Genomic DNA, 25,690 nt, shown 5'->3' on the forward strand with positions numbered 1-25,690 from the left:
TTTGAATCTGTGTGGATAAATCTAAATCTAATCTGTGTGGACTGATAGCCTGGGAACTTTGGGAGTTAACTCAACTTAGACCCTACAACAGCAGGTGAACTATATGTGTGCTAATAATGTCATCTGGCCATACCACAGCACCGTAGGCTTATCTGAAATGGGAAGGCATTATTCATTTCAAAATGGCCTCATTTCACTTTAGCTAAGTTTCCATTTTACTTGACTTGTTTAAAGCTAATCACTGTGGTACTGATGTGATAACACTATAAAAACCATCTAATTCTACTGGCATTACTTTTAGAGGTAAAAATAGGATAACTTAGTTGGTCCTACCAAGTAAAGCACACCAATTAAAGTCATGCCTTTTTAATTTCCAATCTGTTTCAATTTGCTTTTTTTGGGTCAAACCATGGGTTTAAAAGATTGACAATTGATGTGGGAAACATACAGCTTTTCATCTTGAGGAACTCAAGTGGCAGTTTCATCTGAAAGACGGTTGGCAACCAGCTTGGCATATTGCTTCTCACACTGTCAACTGGATGCCTTTCCGTGGCTTCCTACCTCAGAAAACACCTTCCTCACGATAGCATTCAGCATCATGTTTTATGTTTACTTGTCTCATCACACTTTACACTGTGATTTCCCCAAGCTGAAAACTTGTTTCTATTCTAGAATGGGTTCTAAAAATATTGTGCAATGATATTAATAACTATAGATTGCTGAAAACTGTGAGATGGGTTCTCCTGGGAAGTTTAAAATTATAGCTAGATAACTCTCAAAGCAAGTCAGCCTGGACACTGGGATCAGAAAAGAACTTAAACCTAACAACACTTTTGGAATATTTTATTGAAAATATTTTTATAATCAAACAAGTAATACAGCAATCAGTGTTTATGTACATACAATGTTTAAACATAGGTAGAAATTAAGATGACAAAGACAATAACTTAGAGCAATTATTACATACAAATGTGAGAAATATATTAAGAAATGCTGAAATTTGGAATCTTGAAGACTTAATTGCTTTAAGTGGCCCCAGGAAGATTATAAAATATTAAGAAGCATTAAAAAGAAAGAAATCAAGTTACTTACAAAATTTGTTTCTATTTTTACCTTTTGATGGCCCAAATAGTTTAAATAGTTTAAAATAGTATAAAATTTATTAAGAGGCTTAGTAGTGTTTCAAATAAATGAGGTAATATTTTAAACTTCTCTCAAAACACCTAATCATTCAATAATACTTCAGAGGTTATACATAAGTCTATTAAAAAGCTGAAGAGGAAAACATTTTATAGTGAGTAATTATTTATTTAGATTTTTCATCCATATTACTAGGTCAAAACAGTAAATTTGTTTTTCTACTTTGCAAAATGTAGGAGAAAAAGAATTAAAGGATCAAGGGCTCTTGTGAAAAGTTCTGATTGCCTTGATGCTTGTAGAGGGGAAAAAAAAAAAAAACCTAAAGGGCTTTTAGTTAGAAATGGTGAATTAATTAAGTGTTTATCTCTTCTCCTTTCACTAACTCTGCCAAAGTGGGAGGCAAAGAATAATCAAGATATTTGCCTAAGAAAAGAAAACGAGGATGGAAACAGTGATAGAACTATCTGGAAGACAGAGCAGATAGGGCAGTGTAGACAAAGCAGAGAGTGGTAGCTGGGTGATATGCCAGTTTGTCCCGACAGATTGAACTCAAGGGAGGATGAAGCACAGCCCCGAGAACTAGAGCAGCAGAGGAGTCTGAATACAGACAGGATGGATGGGACTACCTGATCACCTTCCTCTTGCACTCAAGCGTTCTCTCTCTCTCTCTCTCTCTCTCTCTCTCTCTCTCTCTCTCTCTCTCACACACACACACACACACACACACACACACACACACAAACCACCTTCACACTCTCTCCAGCAGAGGAAGGGAGGTTGTTCTCAAAAGAAACTGGAACAACACTGGCTCAGTTTCAGAGTCTCCAGGCATAAAAGAGGCCGAGGTTAAGACAGGATTGAAATGAATGCAAGTTTCATGATGACCTGTAAAACCTCTGTCCCCTTATCTGCCTCTGCTCTCAAAATGCTAGCAGTCAGAAACAGATCTTTCTATGCAAGAGACTTCAAGATATTTCTCTGGATTGGCTGAATGGCTCCCAAGAAAAGATCTATGTAAACTTTAAAATTTGGGGTTTCCCTGGGAAAATGCTGCCTCGCCAGCCAATCCTTCTACAGTGTAGTTTAAGCATCAATAAGCTTTGACCACACATGCAGATCTCTCAACTTTATGATGTCCTGCTCTTAAAAATGAAAGAGCATCTAAGGATCACTTGATACATTTAAGTCAGGGCAAAAGATCTGGATGGAAAGAAAGAGAAGAATTCAAAGTTCAGAGAAAAAAATTCAAAATAATTTATAGTTATATCTTCAAATGCATAAGAAAAACATTATTACCAAAAAACCAAAAACAGAATATTGCAGAAAAGAAGCATAAATGAAATAAATAACTTTTGAATGTGAAAACTATAACCTTAATGTAAAATTCAACAGTAAAAAAATGAAAAGGCAAAATTAAGAAAATAATCTACTCAGAAAAATGAGAAATTATATTCCATCTATGTATGTTATATTGAAGTGCATAGATGCAAAAAAAGAAAAAATAATCTAAAATATAGAGAAAGACAATTATAAACCAAAACAGAAAAGACATGTTTAAAAATTATTATATATTTTAATGAACTGTCACCCTTTATTATCCATGGGATATTGGCTCCAGGACTTCACCTGGGATACAAAAATCAGTGGATGCTCAAGTCCTTTGTATAAAAACTTCAGCATATAATTATTTTTCTTATTAACTTGAAAACTTTTAACTTTTCACTTAAAAAAAGAATTTTATTTTTTACCCTTGGCCTATTTAAGTTGTCAGCATGACTATTCTTAAAAGTTAAGGCCATTATTAAATAAAATAATAGTTACTTGAATGAAGGCATTACCATACCATAACAGTTTATCTAATAAGCCAAGTGGCTACCAAATAGCTAACAGATGGGTAGCATATATAGCATGGAACCACTGTACAAAGGAATGATTCATATCCTATGAAGGACCACAAGAAATATCATCACCCTACTTAGTCAGAACAACTTGCAATTTAAAACTAAAAAATTGTTTATTTCTGGAACTTCTCATTTAATATTTTTAAATATTTAATATTTTTAGACTACAGCTAACCAAAATTGTGGAAAGCAAAACCTTGGTTGAGGGAGAATGACTATATAACAAAATATTTCATTTATAAATTGTTATTGAAGATGTTATTTCTACTACTAATGTTTGAAAATAAATGAAGTTTTAAAAAATTTTTTTAGTTGTTGATGGACCTTTATTTTATTTAATTTATGCGGTGCTGAGAATTGAACCCAGTGCCTCACACATGCCAGGCAAGCTCTCTTCCACTGAGCTACAACTCCAGCTTCTTAAAAAAACTTTCTAGAAGTCATCTGTCTTTCTTCTTTTTGGAAAACTTTGCAGAAACAAGAACATGGTCATCTATGTGGCACTTACATTCTTTTCTTCTCCTCAACAAGAAGTATACTCTCTTGTCCATCCAACTTACTGACGGATCTCATTTAATAATTCTTTTTTCACTTCAATATTTTTAAATATATTTTTCCATAGAAACGATGTTAAAATAGTAGTGGGGTCACCAAAGTATTCCTCAGAACCTTCTTAACCAGAGAATTATTCAGTTTAGTATTCTCAAATTACAGAACACAGTCCACTTGCATGAGAAATCCCAAACATGGGGCTTAGTGGAAAAATGTGCTATGGCTTCCTGCAGTTTGACTGGGAAAAAATGAGGCTCCAAAGCTTTTCTCTTTTTGTTTTGTTCTGGTGACCTAGATTATCCACTTTTTTTTTCCTATTACTGTTCTCTTTGCACCTGCTTGCGTTTATTTTTTTCCTTGGTTCACACAAACACATAACTTACTTCAGTAACAATAATAATAGCCAGAGCTTTTTGAGTGCTTACTACATATCAGATGCTGGTCTAAGTATCCTATGTGCACTCTCCCATTTAATCCTTATAACAGCACTGTGTGTAAAGCATTATGTTATTTCCATTATACAGTTGAGATAACTGAGGAGCATAGAAGTTAAAAAAAAAAACTTGATAATCATGTCGCTAGTAGAGGGTAGAACAAGAATTTAAACTTAGGCAATTGTACTCTAGAGCTCATCTTTTTTTAAGATGAGCATAGATGATTAAAAAGTAGACAAGTAGGAAGATATATTGACAGAGATAACACATGCAATGTTAGGGTCTGTAAACAAGTCGGGATGGTGCCTGGCATTTTGCCAGAGGGAGTGGTTTGTGAGGTGGTGCCAGCGAGCCATTTAGTGTGGACATTCCTTATTGGTTGACTGCTGTATCTAGTTTATATTAATTAAGATAAGCTGTGTGTAATGTAAATATACCCCTCTTGTCCTACAATAAACGGCTCCCACTCCTGCTGTATCAATCTACACAAGTTCCTCGTCACCCCCCGGTTGGTTAATTTGCCCAGCCAGCCTGGCTGCGGCAATGCAAACACACACAAAATTTTACCTCTACAAAAATTGAAAACACGGGCTAGGGTTGTGGCCCAGTCGTAGAGCACTTGCCTGGCATGTGTGAGGCACTGGTTTCGATCTTCAGCACTGAATGAAAATAAATAAAATAAAGGTATTGTGTTTATTTACAACTAAATTAAAAACAACCTGATAACAGGTGGAAATAAAACCCCATATAGCTTTTTTTTTTTTTAATTTAACAGTGCTGGGGAAAAAAGCAAAGCTCCAAGATGTCAGCAATAATGTATGCAACTCATCTTCATTTCAAGGAAAATACCTGGTGCTTTGTAATGAGACAACTGCTCTGGGTAGACAAAGATAGAAGCAAATGTACTCTGACAGTGAGTTCTGGCCCCAAAGTAGAAACCACAGCAATTTTCGGGGTGGATCTGAAGGGAGCAACCCTTCCTTTTCCCTTCACTGTGGGACCATCTGGTCCATACAGACAACGCCCAAAGTCAGCCCTCAACAGACATTGCAAAGGACAAAAAGGAGACTTTGAGAAGCTGAACTTGCCAGGTGGGGAGGGAGCCCAGCTTCACGACACTTTTAGGTTGGCAGTGTGAGAAGCAAAGAAGAGGGTAGGAAGATAGAAAAAACACCAAATAACACATATTTACTTCTATCTTTTACAAAAACAATCGACAAATTTTATAAAATAAAATTTGCAAGTATATTCTTTTCTATAGAATTTAACACAGTGAAAATTTCTGAAGTTATTTAATACTAATGTTACTTCATTGCTTTAATCCATCGCTGATAGCTAGGAACAGAGTCAAATGTCACAGACACCTCTTGAGCTAGTTGTGAGTGACTACATGAGACTAAGCTGTTCTCAGTCCAGAAATTAGAAATCCTTCTCCAGTGTGCGTTCTTACATCCTTGCCAGGGGGAAAAAAAAGATGCATTTACCCACTAGTAACTGAACAAGGTCACCTTGGCCCAGGTTGTCAGGAACTAAACAGTAACAGACACTTGTCTACAGGAAGATGACAATATTGCCATTAAAGACTTCTAACATTTTTTTAAAATAAAAGACAAAGTACCTTGTAGAGATTTAATGAAGATTTGTTAAATATGAGATAATTTGTCTCATTTAAGATTGCTTTATAATTTTCTTATTGCCAACTAAGCAAATTTGTTAAGAAAAGAGAGAGAAAGTAAATAAATGACTCTTCCAAATACAGACCAGGAGTCAGTTGATTTTTTCTAGGTAGACAGAAAATCAGTAGTTGCAATATGAAATAAAACCCAGATGGTGAGCATTGAGGCACAGATGGGACAGGACATGTCTTCATAAGAGAAGCCTAGATTATCTAGCTTCTTCCACAATGGCTGATGTTGACCATTGAGGAAGAAGCTAGATATTTATAATGACAAAAAAAGCTTTTCATGTGTTGATAAACACCATAGTGGTATCATGAAGATGAATTAGCTTTGTGACCCATTAGTTTTCTTCTTTGGCTATTGGTTTCCTCTATAAAATTAAAGAATTGAAAAAAACAACACTATCTAAAGAGTATGATTTTGGAGTTGCACTTTGTGGGATATAAATACACACATTTTTTTAAAAAATCCAGAGATTTTTAGTCGAATTATGTAACAGTCAGGATTCTTTAACACTATCAGTGACACAATATCTGCTTCAAAGCAATGCAATAAAAAATAGAGTTCATTCTTTCACATCACTGAAAAGTCCAAGGGTTAGGCTAAACTTCAACATGGCCAATTCAGTTGTTTGAATGATAACATTCAATCTGTCATAGGCAGAATAACTGTCCCCCAAAGATGTCCATACCCCAGTCACTAGAAACGGTGAGATGTTATCTTACATAGCAAAAAGGACTTCATGGTTGTGATTAAAGTTTGAGATGAGAAATTATCCTGTACCCAATCTAATCATACAAATACTTAGAAGTAGAAGAGAAAGGTATGAGGACCAGAGAGATGTCATGAGAAGAATTCAATGTGCTGTTCTTGGCTTTGAAGATGGAGAAAAGTGTCCATGAGTAAAGGACTGTGTTAGTTCCTAGAAGCACAACCCTCAGCTGAACAGCCAGAAAGTAAGGGGGAACCTCAGTTCTTTAGCCACAACCCGAATGAGTCAAAAATGACTCCCTCCTGGAGCTTCCAGATGGAAACAAAGCCTCATTGATGCCTTGATTTTAGTTCAGTGACCTCTATCATACTCTGACCTCCAGATCTCTAAGACAATACATTTATGTTTGTTTGGTTTTGGTACTGGGGATTCAATCCAGGGCCACTCCACCACTGAGCTATTTCCCTGGTCCTTTTTATTTATTTATTTTATTTTGAGACAGGGTCTTGCTAAGTTGCTGAGGCTGGCCTCAGCAATCCTCTTGTCTCCACCTACAGAGTTGCTGGGTTTACAAGTGTGTGCCACCACATCCAGTTTTAAATTTGGTTTGTTTTAAATTTGATTCTGTTAAAGTTTGTGATGATTTGCTATAGAGGCAACAGAAGACTAATAATAGCTGGTACTTTTTACTTTTACATTCTGCTTCCTTGTTGTCTCTTTTTACAAGTCGTGTGGTCCTAGCAAGTCCAATCTACTTCCTATTGTTGGAACGTATTTCCTAATAAATTCTGGAAAACTTCCTAGTCTGATTTCCATTCTTTATGAGTGGGTCAGATGCCCTTCCTGGAATAGTTAATATGGCTATTGACATAAATCTCATGCCAATTATATACAGCAAGAGAGGGTAGGTGTCATTTCCGTGATATAGGTAGCAGAATTAGTGCTGGCCAACCCAAACAGGTGTCTACTAAGAACATCTTTGGAAAGTTCTCTGTTATACGGGTGTAAACAGCTTTCTTTTTATAGCTTTTTCTATCACTATTTCTTTTTTCTTTTTTTTACATACATGACAATAGTGGAATGCATTACACTCATTATTACCCATTTACAGCACAAGTTTTTGTATCTCTGTATATAAAGTATGTTCACACCAAATTATGCCATTATACATATACTCTTTTTTTTTGCATTACAATTCTTAATACACATATATACCACAATCTTTCATATCTCTGTTTGTATATAAGGTATGTTGACACCAACTTCAAATCTTCATACATATATTTTGTATAATGATGACCATTACAGTTCACCATCCTTGCTAATACCTTCCCCCTCCCTTTCCCTCCCACCCTTCTTCTCTATCTAGAAGTTAGCCAATCCCAAAAAAACAAATGCCGAATGTTTTCTCTGATATAAGGGGGGTGACTCAAAGTGGGGTAGGGAGGGAGAGCATGGGAGGAAGATTAAATCAGGATTTCTTAGAGCCAGAAAATAAACATAATGAAATATCCAAAAAGGGGAATGTATTCTTCCATATTATCTAAATATGTTTCTCATTATTGCTGTAACAAATTACCACACATTTAGTGGCTTAAAACCATACAAATTTATTATCATAGAGCCCTGGAAGTCAGAAGTTCAAAATGGGTCTACAAGATGCCATCTTTTGGAGGATCTAGGGGAAAATCTGTTTCCTTGCTTCTTGGAAGATAGATGACAAAATAATAAACAATAGATTATTATTGTTTCTAGTTTCTTTTCCCTTCTTTCCTTCTCATTTATGAATTTAATGAATTTTACTGAGCATCTGTTTGTGTTAGGTGCTGTCCTAAGCATTAGGAATATAAAAATATAAATCATAGCTTCTGCCTCAAGCTGCTTACAGTCCATTGAAAATATGTGTGTGCGTGTCTGTGTGTATTTATATGTGCGTGTGGGTGTCCATATGTGAGTGCAAAAAAGTGGTTTAGCCTGTGTGGCAGGAGCTGGGGCAGAGGTCAGGAAACTGTAAAGAAACTTTGTGTTGTGTATTCTTAGCCCATGCCCCGTTCTCTGGGAACTTTTCATTCTAGGTATGGCGTTAGACATATACAATAATTTCTGCAGTGACTCAGCTCTCTGATCACTGGTAATTAGGCATCCATGCTAAGGCAGACTTTTTTTTTTTTCTCCCAGGAATTTAAATCATCAATCACAGACGCTAAAACATCTCTGTTGGTGCTAGGAAGGAACAGGGAGTTGGGGTAGCTACATCTGTCCTTATATGCTTAAAATATGCAGAAAAGGCTGTGTACAAAGAATAGAATGCATAAATATTATTGTGAGAAAAGAGGAAACCAGGAAACGTGTAGTCTTGAATGATGGAGATTTTTCATATTCTAGGTCCCCATAACCACTATCCATGGTGCTGGAGCAGGTGCTTTGGAACCCCCTGGTATTTAGTTCCAGTTTGTATGGAGGAGTCCAAAGGGAGTAGCTATAGTGACTGGGTTGGCCATTGTGGGAACTCAGGCAGTGGCTACTTATCAATTATTATGGGAATATTTCAAGATTCTAGCTAATGCTATGGCTGTATCTGAGTAAACCTGCTTGTATGTATATAATAAAGCCTCCATTTTCACTAGAAATAGTTGAACGAGTTTCTGTTACTTGCAAACAAATAATCCCCAAGAACAGCAGAGATCTTGAAGAAGAAAAGAATACATTGTACCTTGGGGAGGCATGATGTTGCAAATCACACCTAGGTGAGTCAGGGAAACTGCAAAACACATGTGCCACTGAGAAGGTGAGGGATGCAGTTCCTTCAGAAAGAGCACAGTTATAAAATGACTCATGCCAGCCATTGTATTAGAGGTTGTCGATGCAAAGACAAGCATAACAGACTTGGCCAGAGATGAATTTTATAGCAAAGGACACATACACACTTATAATTACAATACCAAGGGATGTCGTTTGGGGTAGAAAAGTATCTATGGATGATTTTTTTATATATTTTTTTCTTGCTCATTTATTTATTTATTTATTATTTTACAAAATACATGCAAAGGACAATTTATCCAGACTTTGAGGATCAGAGAAAATTTCCAGGACTGGTTTACATCTAAATTGTAAACTTAGATTAAGTAGCAATTAAGTGAACAAAGATGGCAGGGTGGCAGGGGCTGGTGCAGGGGGAAGGACCTCAGGCAGAACAATATGCAGAGGTAAATTATATTCCTCTGCTTAAGACATTTAGACTGGTGTCTTTTTCCTGCATTGAAATTTAACTTTCACATGGCCCATCTGTTAAGCCAGGAACACAACAGGAGGAGTAGCTGGGGAGGGGAAACATGATAGGCTCAATTTTGGACATGTTCTGTTTAAACTGTCTGTGAGCATCCACCTATTTTTCTCAAGAAGACAGCTAAATATTCAAGTAGAAACTCTGGAGAGTGGCCTAGCCTGGAGAAGAGATTTGAGAATAACCAACATATAGATCATAAGTAAAAGCCTGAGTGCATGAGATTGCCTGGGCAGTGAATGTAGAGTAGGAAAAATGCCCAGCATATAACTCGAGGGAACAGTGACTGCAGCTAAAGAACCCAGAGGAAAATTCTTTAAATGCAAAGGAAAATCAGAAAAGTGCAATGCTATAAACTCCATGCTAAGAAAACACGTCAATGAGGAGGAATGCTCCAATTTGTCAAATGCCACTAAGGTGATCAAGTAAAATAAAGCCTAAAGGAATCTGCTGAATTTAGCAGCAAGGAATTTTTGATCACCTTGAAGGAAACAGTTTAGGTTCTTTATGGGAGCAACAACAACAAAAGCCATACAACAATTTCAAAACCAGCAGAGCAGAGGTGAGAGCTGAGGACGTGAGTGCCACACACCACTCAGAGAAACCACAGAACAGATGTAAGCACAGTTTTCAATCTTGGGAAGAAAAAAATATATATATATATGAATGTGTATATAATTATAAACAGAACTGCTAATAGATTATAATTTTTTATATCAAGACAAAAGCAACTTGGTTGAACTCCATAGAAAAGCATGAATCCCTACCACTGAGGTTAACTCTTTTACTGAATTAAAAAATGAGAAATGAGAAAAATTGTACCTTTTCTTTAGTCATCCAATGATTGCTATCTAGGCACATTTGTTAGGCAATTTCCTAATCTTTTAATCTTCATATTTGCATAACACTTTAAAATTCAGAAATGTTTACTCGGCCTCAGAATCTTATCTCCACTATTATTATTTTTCTCCATTTTACATATGGGGAATCTGAGGTCTAGAGAGTTTTAAATGATTTTCATAGATCACTCAACACTTCAAAGAATGGCCAGAATCACTCATTTGATTCAATGAAACACTTCCAAACACCTATTTCAAAGTTTTTTTTCATTATATTTGATTCCTTAAAATCCTTGGGAGACAGATAGCATGATATTCTTATTCCTCTTCCAAATATGAGAAAACTTATATGTAAGAAGTTCAAGAGATGGAGCCAAAGAATGTGATTGTAATGGACAAAGGATGGATCTTTCCAGAAAATCAGATGGTCATTCACTTAGGAACAAATTCCATCAAACCACTGATTCTCCATTTGCACGGTTTTTAAACGGAACACATATCTGCCTTATAGCTGTGAGGATAAACCAAGATGAAAGGTGGAGACATCTAGGTTAGACCAAAACATGAATAATCAACATATATAATCCCCTTTTTCCCTTCTTCTCCACTTAGATCTCATGGGCAGGCTATCTGACTCCAGGTTGGCAGTAATAAACTGCGTAACTATCATAATCATTGACCCATTTACTCATTTTTAAATCTATGTGCACTCCAGTTTAATGAGAATCCAAGAGGTTTACTTTGTAGAAATTAAGTTCCTTATCATTTTTTATAAAGTCCCTCCAATTATGTCATTATAGTTTTGGAATACTTCTAAAAATTACCTCTTTTGCTTTCCGCAGATATATTCTGAGAAGTAATAGTTCTGTGACTCTTAGGGACTAGAGAATGAAGAACACTTATTTTGTGTTAAATGATGATATTATTAAGATGTAGAAATAGTTTCAGACTTTATAGCTTATATTTTGGGGCATTATTTGCAGTTCTGCTTATATAATTAGAAAACAAGAAGACTGATGGGAAATACATTCAAAATCCTTTGCAAACTCAGTGTGAACTTAAACAATGAAATATATATGTATACACACATGGACACACATATATTGATGTGGTGCTTCAGTGTTTTAAGCATTGGCTACTTGTGGGAATGTATTCTGGCAACAAAGAATAGAGCATCTTAAAATTGATGGCAGTGTTGTATTTCCAAATGGAAAGTGAATGCAACAGAAATATTTTTTTCATATCTTTCACATAGTAGTGTTGCCAGCATCATTATCCACTGGTCATGCTAATCTCAAAATGCACAATATGTTTGTGTGATCTCTACAATCCAAAAAAAATGTTGAAAGAGGTGATAATATAGAGCTTCATTTTAGTATTTATTATCAGATCATTAAAATATGCATCAGCCTTAAAGAATCTCATCTTGAGAACAATACATACTCCTCTTTAATATTGTGCCACACAGTGTGCTGGATGTGGCTCTGGAGAATTCTCTGCACTCCTGAATCTGTAAATACTCATGAGCAGCTTAGCAATGAAACAGAAAAGAGATGTGTAAACAGCTGCTTTATACGCGTTTTCAAAAGACTTTGTGTTCTGAGTCCTAATATTCATGGAATTTGTTTTAAGTTTGGAGAAAGCAAAATGGAATTTAGTACAGCTGTGAGTCCAAAATTAATTCCAAGGGAATGGAATAATATTTCCTTTCCTAACACATCGCAACAAAACATCTCCTTGGTTTGGATGTGTATATTAATTTGAGAGGCCTTGTTTTTCTGGGGTAGAAAAAAATAGCACAGTACATAGTTTTACATACAATAAACTCATTAGAAAGAAACTAATTAGCAAATTAAGTTTTTCCATGATTAAAATCAGTTTACCAGTGTTTGCATCATATCTTAGAAAATTTATTTATTCAGGCTGCCCCTTACTCCCTCCACCCATATTTGAACAGAAGCCTATCACATCCTCATATCTTGCTCCATTAACAGGTATTGTAGTTGAGCCATCTCTATTCCTTTTCCTGTTAGATTTTCCACATGCTTCCCGATAACTCATACTTTTAAAATAAGTATTGTAATATCATATTTAAATATGAGATTTGATACAAAGGTATAAAATATGGTTTCTAATAGTTCCCTTTTTTATTAGTAGATCATATGGATATATAACTTTCTGCCTATTTCACGTTATTTCAAAGCTCAACTTCAATACTTCTGGTATTTAGTGAGCTACTAAGAAGATTCTGTAATATACTTTACAGATATCAATGAGATTTCACAAAACGAAACGTTCTGATTTGTCTAACATTATGATTACATGCTAGAATCAAAACACAGACTCAAAAAATATACCAGTTTCTTTTAGTGTGGAAGAACTAATGTAATGATTAATTCAATATTGTACCAAGTTGTTGCAAGCTGACAAAGGACATTTTTCATAACTTTTATAACCCTTTCTTCTAATTCATGTATTTATTCATAAAAATAGGATATATGCTTCTTTCTTAATCATTCTTTCATTAGTTGATATCCTTGTTTGAAATAAACTACAAATGCCAAAGAATAAAACTTAATGTACCAGCATTATTAATAATAGCACAATAAGACAATTTAGAACTCCAATTATCAGGAATGGTTTAAGTAAGTTATACTATATCCATACAATGGAATAGTATATAGTCATTTAATGGATGTTGTAGAAGAGTACTTACTGAAATAGAAAATTGGTCCTGCCAAGAAAAGTAGAAGCAGAATACTTGGTATAACTTTTTGAAAAAAGTATCCAAGATCTTAGTAGGGGTTATATTTGAATGGCCATATTAGTATGCCATAATGTTCTGTTCAAATGTGGATGAAAGGAGTAAGGTGCAGCCTGAGTAAATAAATTTTCAGAGATGTGATGACTATATCTGATTTTAATCATGCTGACTTTTAAATCTTTTCTTCATGTTTCTCTGCATTGGGTATTTATCATTTTTAAAACTATAAAAATATCCTAAAGGTAACATGATTAGACAGAAGAGGGGAAAAATTGAGCACAGAAGCATTGCTCAGTCCATTCCTGCCAGAGAGTATGGTGCTGGGTTCATATTAATCCACCATTCTCTGCCATCAGACTCCCTCAGTAAAAAGCTAAGAATAAGAAAGACTGATATTAATGGCAAAAGGTACACATAGAATGGATGACTTTTTTCTCTGGCTCCTCATTATGAACTTATACCAGACACATTCTCAGGTAAAATTATTATTCTTCAACCTATTTGAAAAAATTTATTATCATTATCTGGTTTTCCCACAAATTCTGAGCTTGACTATTCCCTTTTACTATTAAACATATGCTGGTCAAATAGCTGTGTAACCAGTAGTGTATAATATTTTTATAGAACATACCTAAAAACCACTATCTTGGTTTTCAAGTGGAATGTACCTGAGAGATAGCCATGTGCAATCCCTCATACTTTGTATTTTGCAAAGGCAAAAAGCACTTTTAACTTATTTTGCAAATGAAGAAGACAAGATCATCTCTGTTAACCTTTATCTTTACTCGATATTAAATCATCTGGCACATTTGTCATTTTCCCTGCATTTGGCATTTTCTGCACGTTGTTAATGCTGATTCTATCTGGTCATCTGCCAAAGGGAAATCAGGAGTCAACAGTCACTTCTCCATTCCAGAGTTCCTAAAGGAAATGAAGACACAATTTCTTGGTTCAAAACATTCATTAAAAAGCAACAAATTCTTACAGCATATTTAAAATATCTCTTTAACTTAAGGATACTGAACTTTTCTTTTTTTATACTGAGGTTGTATCCCAAGGTTGCTTAACCACTGAGCCACATCTGCAGTACCCACTCCCCTGCCCCTTTTTAAATTTAGAGACAGGGTCTCGCTGAGTTGCTTAGAGCCTCACTAACTTGCTGAGGCTGACTTTGAACTCATGATCCTCCTGCCTTGGCCTCCAGAGGCACTGGGATTATGGGTGTGCACCACCACATCCAGCAAGATGCTGAACTTATCATATATTTTTTTCAGTTTACAGGTTATTCCACAATTATGTGATCCAGAGATAAAGATAGGTCTAGAAGTCAAGAGTAATTCTATGACTATTACGGTTTTTATCAAATATGGCAAATACCATGTTAGGAAAAACAGCACAAATTTCTTGCTTTATTTCTAACATGTGATTCTAGAAAACAGTGAAAAAAGTTTGAGTGATAGTAAAAATAAAAATATACTGAAATTAATTATGTGAATGACAAAAAAAATCTACATAAAGTTGTAATTAAATTGGCTTGAAATATCTCATAGAGACAGAGATATATTTGTGTTAGGGGACCATTACTCTAAGAGTTAAGAGCCACATCTGTTAGGCCCTAAACCAAGAATGACCTTGAGCAAAACTCAGGATCTCTCTGGGCTAAGGTTGCTTAGGCATACTTAACATAGGAATTTTGATTAGTATATATTTAGTGGTAAAGGAAAGAGTTAAACTCATGATAATAATGAAGACATGGACTTGGCAATCTAGTGGGTGCCTTCTGCTCAAGTTTTTTTGAAATATACCTGCATACATGCACGCGCATGCACACACACACACACACACATACACACACACATACACAATCTCCAAACATTTCTAAATTTTAAAACATAAAGATACTAGAGATGAAAGCTTATACACTGAACTAGCCAACCTTTCTATTTGCAGCCAATTACCACCCCAATATAATGTTTCACTTTATATAAATTCATTTATTCTTTTATTCATTTCAACTATGTGATGATATAACTATAAAATCAACATTTGGTTATTTTGAATAACCCAAAATAGCAAATAATTTAAAAATCACTTCCACTTGACTTTCAAATCTATTACATGCATTGTTTTTTCCAGAAAATTTACCTCATAATTATATTGTGTGAGAATGAAATGAGTTTCTATTTCAAATTCACACACTGAATTCTGGCTGCTAGATGATGAGAAGCAACCCAGGGTTAACATTTGCCATGTTCCATGGATAATTAGAATCAATCGCATGTGCCTTTAACCCTAAATTTTGTATCAATTTTTAAAAATTTTTAATTTTTTAGGTTCTGGAGCTTAACCTCAGGGGTGCTTTACCACTGAACTGCATCTCCAGTTCTTTTTAGTTTTTATTTTGGGACAGAGTCTAAGTTGCCCAGGATGGCCTGAAACTTATGATTCTCCTGCCTCAGGCTCCCGGGTAGCTGGGATTATAGGCGTGCACTACCATGCCAAGTTGGTATTAAGTCTTTAAAGCACAAGTTGCCCTCCACCGTTTTAAGTCCTGTCTTGGACCTTATCACAATCTCACCTTTCCTGCACAAAGTCGTCACACTGTACACATTCTTTTGAAGGATTTGTTTTTCACAAATTAGCATTATCATCTCAGTTTCTATGAGAGTTATTTCTCACAGTACAAAGAAAGGAAAGCCTTTAGGAAAAGAACTCTTGCTCATGCTTACAGTGCTTTAAAATTATTATTACAGGAGAATAACTCTTATTTTCTCCCCAACCTTCACCATAACTGGATTCAATTCAGGTAAAGATTCTCTTAAAGGCTTCTCTTTTTGCTTAGTGTATTGACCACTTCACTGGTTTTCATTCACTTCAGAACTTCGAATGACTCACACAGTTCACTCTATATATTTGCTCTCTTGTCAGCCTTTTTTGCCCCATCTCTAGATTCTTAATGTTATTTATTGTATGTATTTTACATATATATATATATAAAACTTTAAATAAATATTTATTTATTTATTTGTTCTTGGTGCTGAATTATGTCCCCAGCCCAAAACATAGTTTTTTTTTTTTGTTATTGTTGTTGTTATTTGTTTGTTTGTTTGTTCTTTTCTTTTTGGTTCTGGGAATCAAACTCGAGGCCTTGTACATGTTAAGTAGATGCTCTATGCTGAGCTATATTCTCAGCCCTTTTTTATTCTAAAGAGTTCATCTCAACCCACAACTTAAAAATTTTTGGTTTTGTGTATTATAATACTTCAAGGCCCCACTTCCCAGTGCTAGTACAACATATTTTGACCACCAACGTACCACCGTCTGGATTTATTAGGCCCTTTGTAGTTTGAAACATTAGTAGGTGATTATTCCACAAAGGCTCAGCATCATGTTACTTTGGGCACAATGTTATTAATTACTAAATTTCTGTATATACTCATTCAAATTTCTGGGGCTTCCTTCATTTATTTATTCAACAAGTATTAGTAAGTATATATTATGGGTCACCAATCTTCTAGCTGTTATGGATACAGTAGTTAATGTAGCAAACTGAATGCCTATTCTTTTGGAGGTTATTTTTTAGACATGGACAATAACAACAATAACAAAGACAAAACAGACTGTGAATCGGGCTGTGAAGAAAACACAATGGAGAAATGGATAGGAGTGTTTAGGTGGAGATTCAGATCAGGTGATCATGAAGACATCTAAGGAGGTGACATTTGAGTTGACTCCAAAATGACCAAAGAAAATAAAACAAGCAGTCAGACAAATGTGAAGATCCGGCACATTAGTGCAGATGGAAGGGCCACATGGAGGTGTGAGTTTGGCATGTCAGTGGTGTGCCCTCTGCTTGAAACACAGAGTGAGCAGAAGAGTTGAATGAAATGAGGTCAGGGATAAGGTGAAGTCCAAGTCACACAGAGCATTGTGAGCTATGGAAAGAGACAGCAACAGGAAACCATTAGAGGGCTTTATTTAGCAAAAGCATGTTCTGAACTATATGTTTTTAAAAATCATTTGCTGAATAGAGATGAGACTGTGGAGTGGCAAAGTGAGAGTAGACAAGTTTCTTATGCACTACAGAACCATGCTTAAGACCATTGGATACTTTCATTCTGTAGTTCCAAATACCACAAGAATTTTTGGATACATGTTATCTGGTTTTTGTTATTAACCTTCAGAACTAATATTAACCTTCAGAACTAATTAAAGATAAAGGAATTATGAAATTAAGGAGATTCCTAGTGCTTTTGCCCAGGCTGCTGAGTGAGGGAGTTGGCTGTGGGAAAAAAAGGTTGTTGGAAGAGGTAATACTGTAGCTTGGGTCTTAAGCATCCTCCAAAGGCCCATGTAAAGGCTTTGTCCCTAGCTTGTCATTATTGGGAGGTAGTAAAACATTTAAAAGGTGAAACCTATTAAGAGTTCTTCAGTCATTGGGGCATGCCCTTGCAGGGGATAGTGGCACTGCAACCCTCTCCCCTCTCTTTCTCTCTGTCTTACATCCTGGTCATGAGCTGAGGTGCTTTGCTCGGTCCTGTGCTTCTGCCATGGTGTGCTGTCGTATGCTCAAAGCAACAGAGCCAATCAGTCCTGGGTTGAAAACTCCAAAACTGTGAGCCAAACAAAGATTTCCTTTTTATAAGTTTGTATCTCATCTCAGACATTTGGTATAGTGATGGAAAGCTGCCCCACAGAGGCAGGTTTTTGCTTCTTTCTTTGTATTGGTACTGGGGATTAAACTCAGGGGTGCTTTACCACCAAGTTACATCCTCAGTCCATTTTTTTATTTTTTGTTTTGAGACAGAATCTCACTGAGTTGCTAAGGGTCTTAATAAATTGATGAGACTGATCTTGAATTTGCTATCTTCCTGCCTCAGCCTCCTGAGTTGCTGGGGTTACAGGCATGTACCATCATACCCAGCCAGATGTTAACTTTTGGCATACCTATTAAATTTTCAGTAGAACTCTCAAGCACACTGTTGGACTTTGAATCTGAATGTTGGGTGACGTCAGGACTAGACATATAAATATGAGAGGACAAATGAGATCATATAAAGAATACATCCAAATCTTCAGTTTTTAAAATGGCATTCAATATTATCTCTTGGCTTCTCCTCGCACAAGTGGGAAAAATTGGAAATGATTCTAATCATGCATCCTGGAAGTGGAGGTGTATGCCGAAAGCCATCTCTCTGAGGTAACTCTTCTCCAAACATGTTTATTTTAAGAGAAGAGAATTCATTATGGCAACTTCATTTTGATTTGCTTCTATGACCAGAAGAAAAGAAACCTTCTCTTTACTCTCAGAGTCTGACTTTAAAATCTCTGTAGGAAAACTGTTCATGCAGTAGCTGCAAATATTACTGACATCACAGTATATCATCCAAGGACAAGGGTCAGAAATTCTACAAGCAAACTTATATTCTTGTGAGATTTCCTGGCAGATGTTGTAGACAGAAAAGTTCACTCAGAATTCCAATAAGCAGATAAATATTTGCATGGTTTTATATAGAAAAATATTTATATCTTTAAAATTGCTTCTTTGCTTATCACTAGAGTAGTAGTATCAGGGCCTGGTGCCCAATAAATGTATGATGACATAATAAATATACACATGATCACTGTCATCCCTTGACACTTTTTAGTAAAGTCTGTCATGTATTGCAGAAATGCATAACTTGGTGCACTACAGAACCATGCTTAAGACCATTGGATACTTTCATCTGTAGTTCCAAATACCACAAGAATTTTTGGATACATGTTATCTGGTTTTTTAATATTAACCTAGTGAGTCTTGCCATATTAAATGTTTTTAGATATATGGAAGTGAAGTTTCATTTTTCTATGCATGATTGTTTAATTCTTATTGATCAAAAATAACTTTGAAAATTCTCATTGACTCTTTCATCATGATTGCAGAGAGTTGGACAAATAAATAAATGTCCAATTCAGTGATTGTATCTAGTGGTAGCTACATTTAAACATTGTTTAAAGTTTGTTTCCTTATGTTTTGTTTTAGTGTGGTAATAACCCCTTCCTGAGTGGGTCCATTTATAATCCCTGAGGAGCTAGTAAACTCTAAAATATGTAACTCTTGTAATCAAAGAAAACTGTTCTTGTTTTCTCCTCCAGTCATATGCATTTCCATCACTCATAGTACCAAATAACATGCTTTAAAGTTGTGGTGTCTTCACCAGTAGAACTGTTTCTGCCAATTCACTATTCTCTTCTTCTTTTAATGCATATAACTATTAATCTCTTTTTAGTCTAAAAAATTCTAATGCCATAACAATCTCACTCATCAATGTTTCAAATTTTAAGAAAAGCATTCTTGTTATTACTTGACTTATGTGCAACATTTAGTGTCTGGTATTTAACTGCTATTTATTTGCTCTTTGCATTTCAAATGAACTGTACCATTTTTCTTTTCCATTGTCTTACTAATAATGCTCCAAATGCATTATGGGAAAATAGTCATCATTATAAGACAATGGAAAATTCCAATTCTTATTACACAAACAGAGAGATTAGTGGATATATTTGAGTAAATAATTAAAATTCATTTATTCATTTAATGTATTTTAAAGTCCTGGTTATTGTGCTATTGGTAGGGATATAAAGATGAATATGATACAGTCTCTGCTCCCAAAAGGCTTAAGTAGTAGAGGAAAGTGGATATACAAGAGTAGGTACACCAAAGTGTCACTGAACTTTAATGGCAATATGTGGAGGAATGGAGAGAGGGAGAGAGGCATTTTCAATTCAGCCATAATAAACTTCATAGAGAATGTTTTTAAAGGAAAATAAACCACATGATCAATGTAATCCTCATCTCTTTTACTGGATATTTTTATTTTTTGAAAAAGCTATCTTTAACAATATTCTTTTTTTTCTTTGATGCCAAATCAATTTTTTTTTTTTTTTTACAAATTGTTGCTTTTATTTGTATAGATACTTGCATTGGATAGATTGGATCAGCAGTTAAAGGGATATAGACAAGGCCACATCACCTTTTGAAACATAAAACTTAAACAACTTGTGTTTTTATTCACCAGGATATAAATATAAAACTATTGGGTTTTATTGATAATTATGATAAAAGTTAGGACATGGTTTAGATATAACTTAAGGCTCTTTCCTAGAGGCCTCCCTTTACCCTGTACTGGGGATTGATTGAATTTAGGGCCTGGCACAAGCTAGGCAAAAGCTAAGAGCTCTACCATAGAGCTATATCTCCAGCCCTTTTTATTTTGAGACAGGGTCTCATAAAGTTGTCCAAGATGGTCCCAAACTTGTAATCCTCCTGCATCAGGCTTCTGAGTGACTGGGATTACAGATGTGTACCCCTGCACTCAGTTAGAAGACTAACTGGATTTACATCTTTTCACCATTGTTCAGCCAGATGATTCTTTTATGTAGTTGAATTCAACTCAACAATCATTTGAGTGCTAATCTATAACTATATATATAAAATATAATATATATATTTGTATGTTTATTTTGGGACCAATGTTAATTCTCCTGCTTTTAGTTTCCATGTAGATCTAACAATTTTCATTAAGGATTTGTCCTTTTAGAGAAGAAAATAAGTTCACTAAATAATAACAGAAATTAAACAGGATTTCCAAGAAAAGTGAAAAGAGAACAGGTATAAGAAAAAAAATTTTAAGAGACAAGAGAGAGAAAATTTTTTAATATTTATGTTTTAGATTTTGGTGGACACAACATCTTTATTTTTTATTTGTCTGTGGTGCTGAGGATCGAACCCAGCGCCCAGCGCATGCCAAGCGAGCGTGTTACTGCTTGAGCCACATCCCCAGTCCCAGGTATAAGAAAATTTGAAAGTTGATTTACCCATTTTGAAAAAATAAATTCTTGTTACTTATACTGGAATTAACAAAGAATTTTTACATTTTAAATTAAGTTTCAAGGTCACCTCTCTTATCTTTCTCTTACTCCTCAACCTAATGTTTTATGCTCCAATCAGTTCATTTTAAATTGTTCTTGATGAGATCACAACAACTAGCTGAAAGCAAGCCCACTTACCTTTTATTTAGAGCTTTTGGCACTATTTGACATCAGTGACAGTACCCACATCCTTGAAACATTGTCACCTTTTTCTCCTGATCCTAGACTTCCTTTCATCTAATTTGGTCACCACTCCTTCAAAAAAACAAAAACAAAAACAAAAGAATCCCTCTGCACTCACTGAAATTAAAAGGGATTAGAGCTCACCCTAATGATCTCATTTTAATGTGATTACATCTGCAGGACCCCATTTGCTATATACAGTTCTGTTCATGAATATGGGAGTTAGGATTTTGACGACCTTTTGGTGACACAACTCAACTCATAATGTTTAGTAAATAGGAATATAGGAATTCATTGACTTTTTTTAATATTACATTGTGTTCTAAATATTTACATGACTTATCTAGTGCTCACAATATATCCAATACTATTCCCCTTCATTTAATGAAAAAACTGAGTATGGTGCCTATAGTCACTTAACTAGAAAGTGACATGATAGAGATTCCAAACCAGTTGAGTGAATAAATTAAACAATGATATAATTGCCTATGTGGTTTATAGTAAGCATAGGTTGATTGATGAATGAATGCTCATAAAACTATTTCAATGACTAGTTGTTGAATGAACGAATGAATGTGATTCTAGGTCTTTTAGAAGCTACCTCGTATAACTCTAGGCATTTTTTGTTTCAATGATCCTATCCCCTTCCTTACCTCAGTACTATAACCATAGTGACCTTTTGTCTCTTTGAACTATTCTCCATCATTCCCTCCCTACCTGTTCATATTTCCTCGGATGCTTAATAAAAACTGTAGCCCTAATCTTTTATATTCCTCTGGCCTTTTAATTTGAGGTTTAAAAATGGTGTCCTTGGTATTTGTTCTTGGCTGTCTAATGCACTCTGCTCTGGCTTCTTGCTGACTGTTTCTAAGCACTAACCTGGTAAGACTGAGCTCCAGCCTTGCTATGTGACTGGTGCCTAGCTTCTTCGTGAGGTGTTGGTTGAGTGGGGTAGGCAGATACTGAACCAAATGATCAGGCATCAGGTTTTCTCCATGATCTGGGGGAAGGCATCCGGACTCTACAGAGGGATGGACAGTAATTAAATTTCACAATGATGTTTCAAGAGGACAATACAATTCTTTCATTTAACAAATGCTCATCAAAAGAGACTTGGAAGTCCTCATTCTGGGGATGCAAACCACTGAAAAACAACAATCAGTGGAATCCTCAACGTCATCAAGAGTCAAGAGTAGGTTACAGAAGAGGGAGTTGAATTACAGAAAAGCTCAGACACATTCCAAGGACTGCCTTTTTCCTCACTGAGCTTTAATTGGGCCACTTTTGTGTGCAGGGATTTTTTTTTCCTCTAGGCATTTAAAAGGTGAAATTTGGCCTCTGACATTTGCATAAGAATGGAAGAGATTCTCCTCACACACTTAAAATGCTGATAAAACTAGTAAAATATATATTTTAAGAGTTTATGTCCACCAACCATACACATATTATTTGAACTGAAATATTTGAGCTGAACAGCATTGGTAGTGAAAGAGAGAAGAAGGATTTACGACCATGTGTTCACACACATAAATAATAAAGACCAGGTTGAAGATGACCTGAAACAGTTCTTATAAATCAAGAGAGATATCAAAAATCTGAGGTTTGAGCTATTAGAAATTTTCATTCATGTATTTTATTGACTCTGAAAATTATTTTGAACAGGTTTATTTTTGTTAGCTTTCATTGCTTAATAATTTTGCACTGTGCTATCCATTTACAATATAAATTTTATATCTTCAAATTAATTAGTTTTTTAATTAGTACATGCACATACTTTAGGGGAATTGATATATTTCTATTATTTTTGTGTGTGTGGTGCTGGGAATCAAACCCAGGGCCTTATGCATGTCAGCAAGCACTCTACCAGAGAACCACATTCCCAGCATGTATTTCTAAATAACGTGTGAATAATGAATGCTATCTTTTGATGCATCATTTTTAGATGTTGTCTCTTATTTCTATTAATATAGATGATTATTTAAAGCTTACCTTGTCATACTTTGTTTGTCTTCACTATCTTCCAAAAAAATACAATATTTAATACTTTATAATAGCCATTCAAATGTTTCACAAATCATAGAGTATGATTACTGTTTTTTTTCTTATTTTATGTGTGCCTGAAGTTATTGATTGCCTTATTTTTTTCACATATCCCCCCTATTTAAAATAAATTCTTAGTACAATTATCCTCAAGTTCAATTATATCATAACATTTCTAGTAGCTCATATTATTTCTGGCTTGGAACAAACATTCTCCTTTCACCTGAGCTGGCTGCTGTTTATGCTGTCATCTTAGCTATTCCTTTTCTGTTATCTATAGAATCCTCTTTGTCTTCTCCTGTATTATTTCCCATTTCCTTTATTTAGTTTCTTCTGTTTCTGAGTCTGTTCCTTTATTGTGATTGAAGATGTTCTTTAGAACTTTTGTAGGTTGAAAAGAGGTAAAGATTATGAGGATGAGACACTTCACTGTGCCAGTCATATTGCTTAATCTGTACTGGTTGCTCTCCACAATTGGTACACAAATTTTATCTTGGCATCTCCAAGAAAGTATAAAAAAACATCTATGAGATTCTCTTGTGTGGATATTCTGCTTTCTATTACATATGTATATATCTCTTAGATTCATTGAGTATTGACTCTATGACTCGCTTCAGGTACCAAAATTCACCGATGCTCACATCCCCCATATAAATTGGTGCCACACATCTCATACACTTTAAATCATCTTTAATAGTATTTATCATACCTAATACAATGAATGTTCCATGTAAATAATTGTCATGCTGTATTGTTTAGAGAATAAATGATGAGAAAAAAGCCTGCACATGTCTAGTACAAATGTATTTTTTAAAAACCATTTTCAATCTCCATTTTCAATGTGGAATCCATTCATATGGAGGGCCAACAGTACATGTATCTATACAAACATAGAGAGTGGGGAAGAGGGTGTGTGTTTAATAAATTTCCTAATTCAATTGTGGCAGCTGACAAGTTGGAATTTCTAGCACAAGTCAATGCTGCAGTGTTGAGTTCAGGGGCAGTCTGCAGGCAGAGTTCCTTCCTCTTCTGGGGATCTCAATATTTTCTCTTCTTCCCCTGACCCCCACCTTTTCTTCTTTTCTCCCTTAACCCCTCCTGGATTCTAGCTCCTTACCCTTGGTTCTTATTTTCCCCATTAGTAGCTCAGGATCCAGTTTTCTTGTAGCTGCTTAAGTAAGTAGTCTCTACTTGCTTTCCAGATTTCAAATTTTGTTCCTATTATCTCTTGTCCTGCTCTTTCCTGACACAATTTATATATATATATATATATATATATATATATATATATATTTAAAGAGAGAGAGAGAGAGAGAGAGAGAGAGAGAGAGAGAGAGAGAGAGACGGCGGATACAACATCTTTGTTTTGTATGTGGTGCTGAGGATCGAACCCGGGCCGCACGCATGGCAGGTGAGCGCGCTACCGCTTGAGCCATATCCCCAGCCCAATTTATATATTTTTTAAAAGTTATTTATAGCAGTTACAGTAAGGTTTTGAGGACCAGTGGAACTGTGTTGAAACGACAATGTAACAGAGAACCTATTCATAGAGATCTAGCATCCAACATATTTTTTAGTTAGAAGAGAATTTACACATGGAATGTTTAACTGACTCTCTTGTCACCCAAAAATCATTCATTGGAAATACTGAATCTGGATTGGTCTTGTCCCTGACTACTTCTTCATATGCTAAGTGTTGTGTTTAAACTTGTCTTTCCTGGGATTTATGAGGAAATACAATGTGGCAGTAACAATCCCAACAACTTCCGTTTCTATAGTGCTTTACAATTTCCAAGACATTTTCATGTATGTTTTCTTTTAGTAAAAGTATGAGAGTATTTTGAAATTATGAAACTATAAGGTAAGAACACTTTTTTATTTCCCATATAATATTTCATATTCAAAGTCACTGAGAATCAAGGTGATGGGACAGGAAATCATACTGCTGTTTCTGAGGTTTGACCCTTGGTAAGTCATTTCCAAATGTCAACAGACAGCCCTCTGTGCGGTGGTAGGTCATCCAAGGAAGCATGGCTCCCTCCTGCATGTAGATGGGCTGGGTAATTATGGCACCAAGGCTGCCTGCACTGGTCCCTGAAAAGTCACATTTAGTAGAATCTTTAATAAGTATCCTCTTTGTTCAGAAACTATTCAATCTGGAATATGATCTCTCTCTCTCTCTCTCTCTCTCTCTCTCTCTCTCTCTCTGAGTTTCTACTACTTATGGGAGTAATTTTATCTTTCAGTAAAAA

General features: G+C 35.3%; 1 long non-coding RNA gene across 1 annotated transcript in view; it reads right to left on the reverse strand.

Annotated features, from left to right (window-relative positions):
- Positions 1–7,770: 7,770 nt before the first annotated feature.
- Positions 7,771–25,690, reverse strand: part of LOC101962708 (uncharacterized) — a 221,464-nt gene continuing 203,544 nt past the window's right edge. The window contains exon 4 of the long non-coding RNA XR_013437169.1: positions 7,771–14,225. This is a non-coding gene — a long non-coding RNA (uncharacterized LOC101962708). The remainder of the gene's footprint in view (positions 14,226–25,690) is intronic.

This window comes from Ictidomys tridecemlineatus, chromosome 1 (assembly GCF_052094955.1).
Source record: "Ictidomys tridecemlineatus isolate mIctTri1 chromosome 1, mIctTri1.hap1, whole genome shotgun sequence".
In the NCBI taxonomy this organism is placed as follows: Eukaryota; Metazoa; Chordata; class Mammalia; order Rodentia; family Sciuridae; genus Ictidomys; species Ictidomys tridecemlineatus.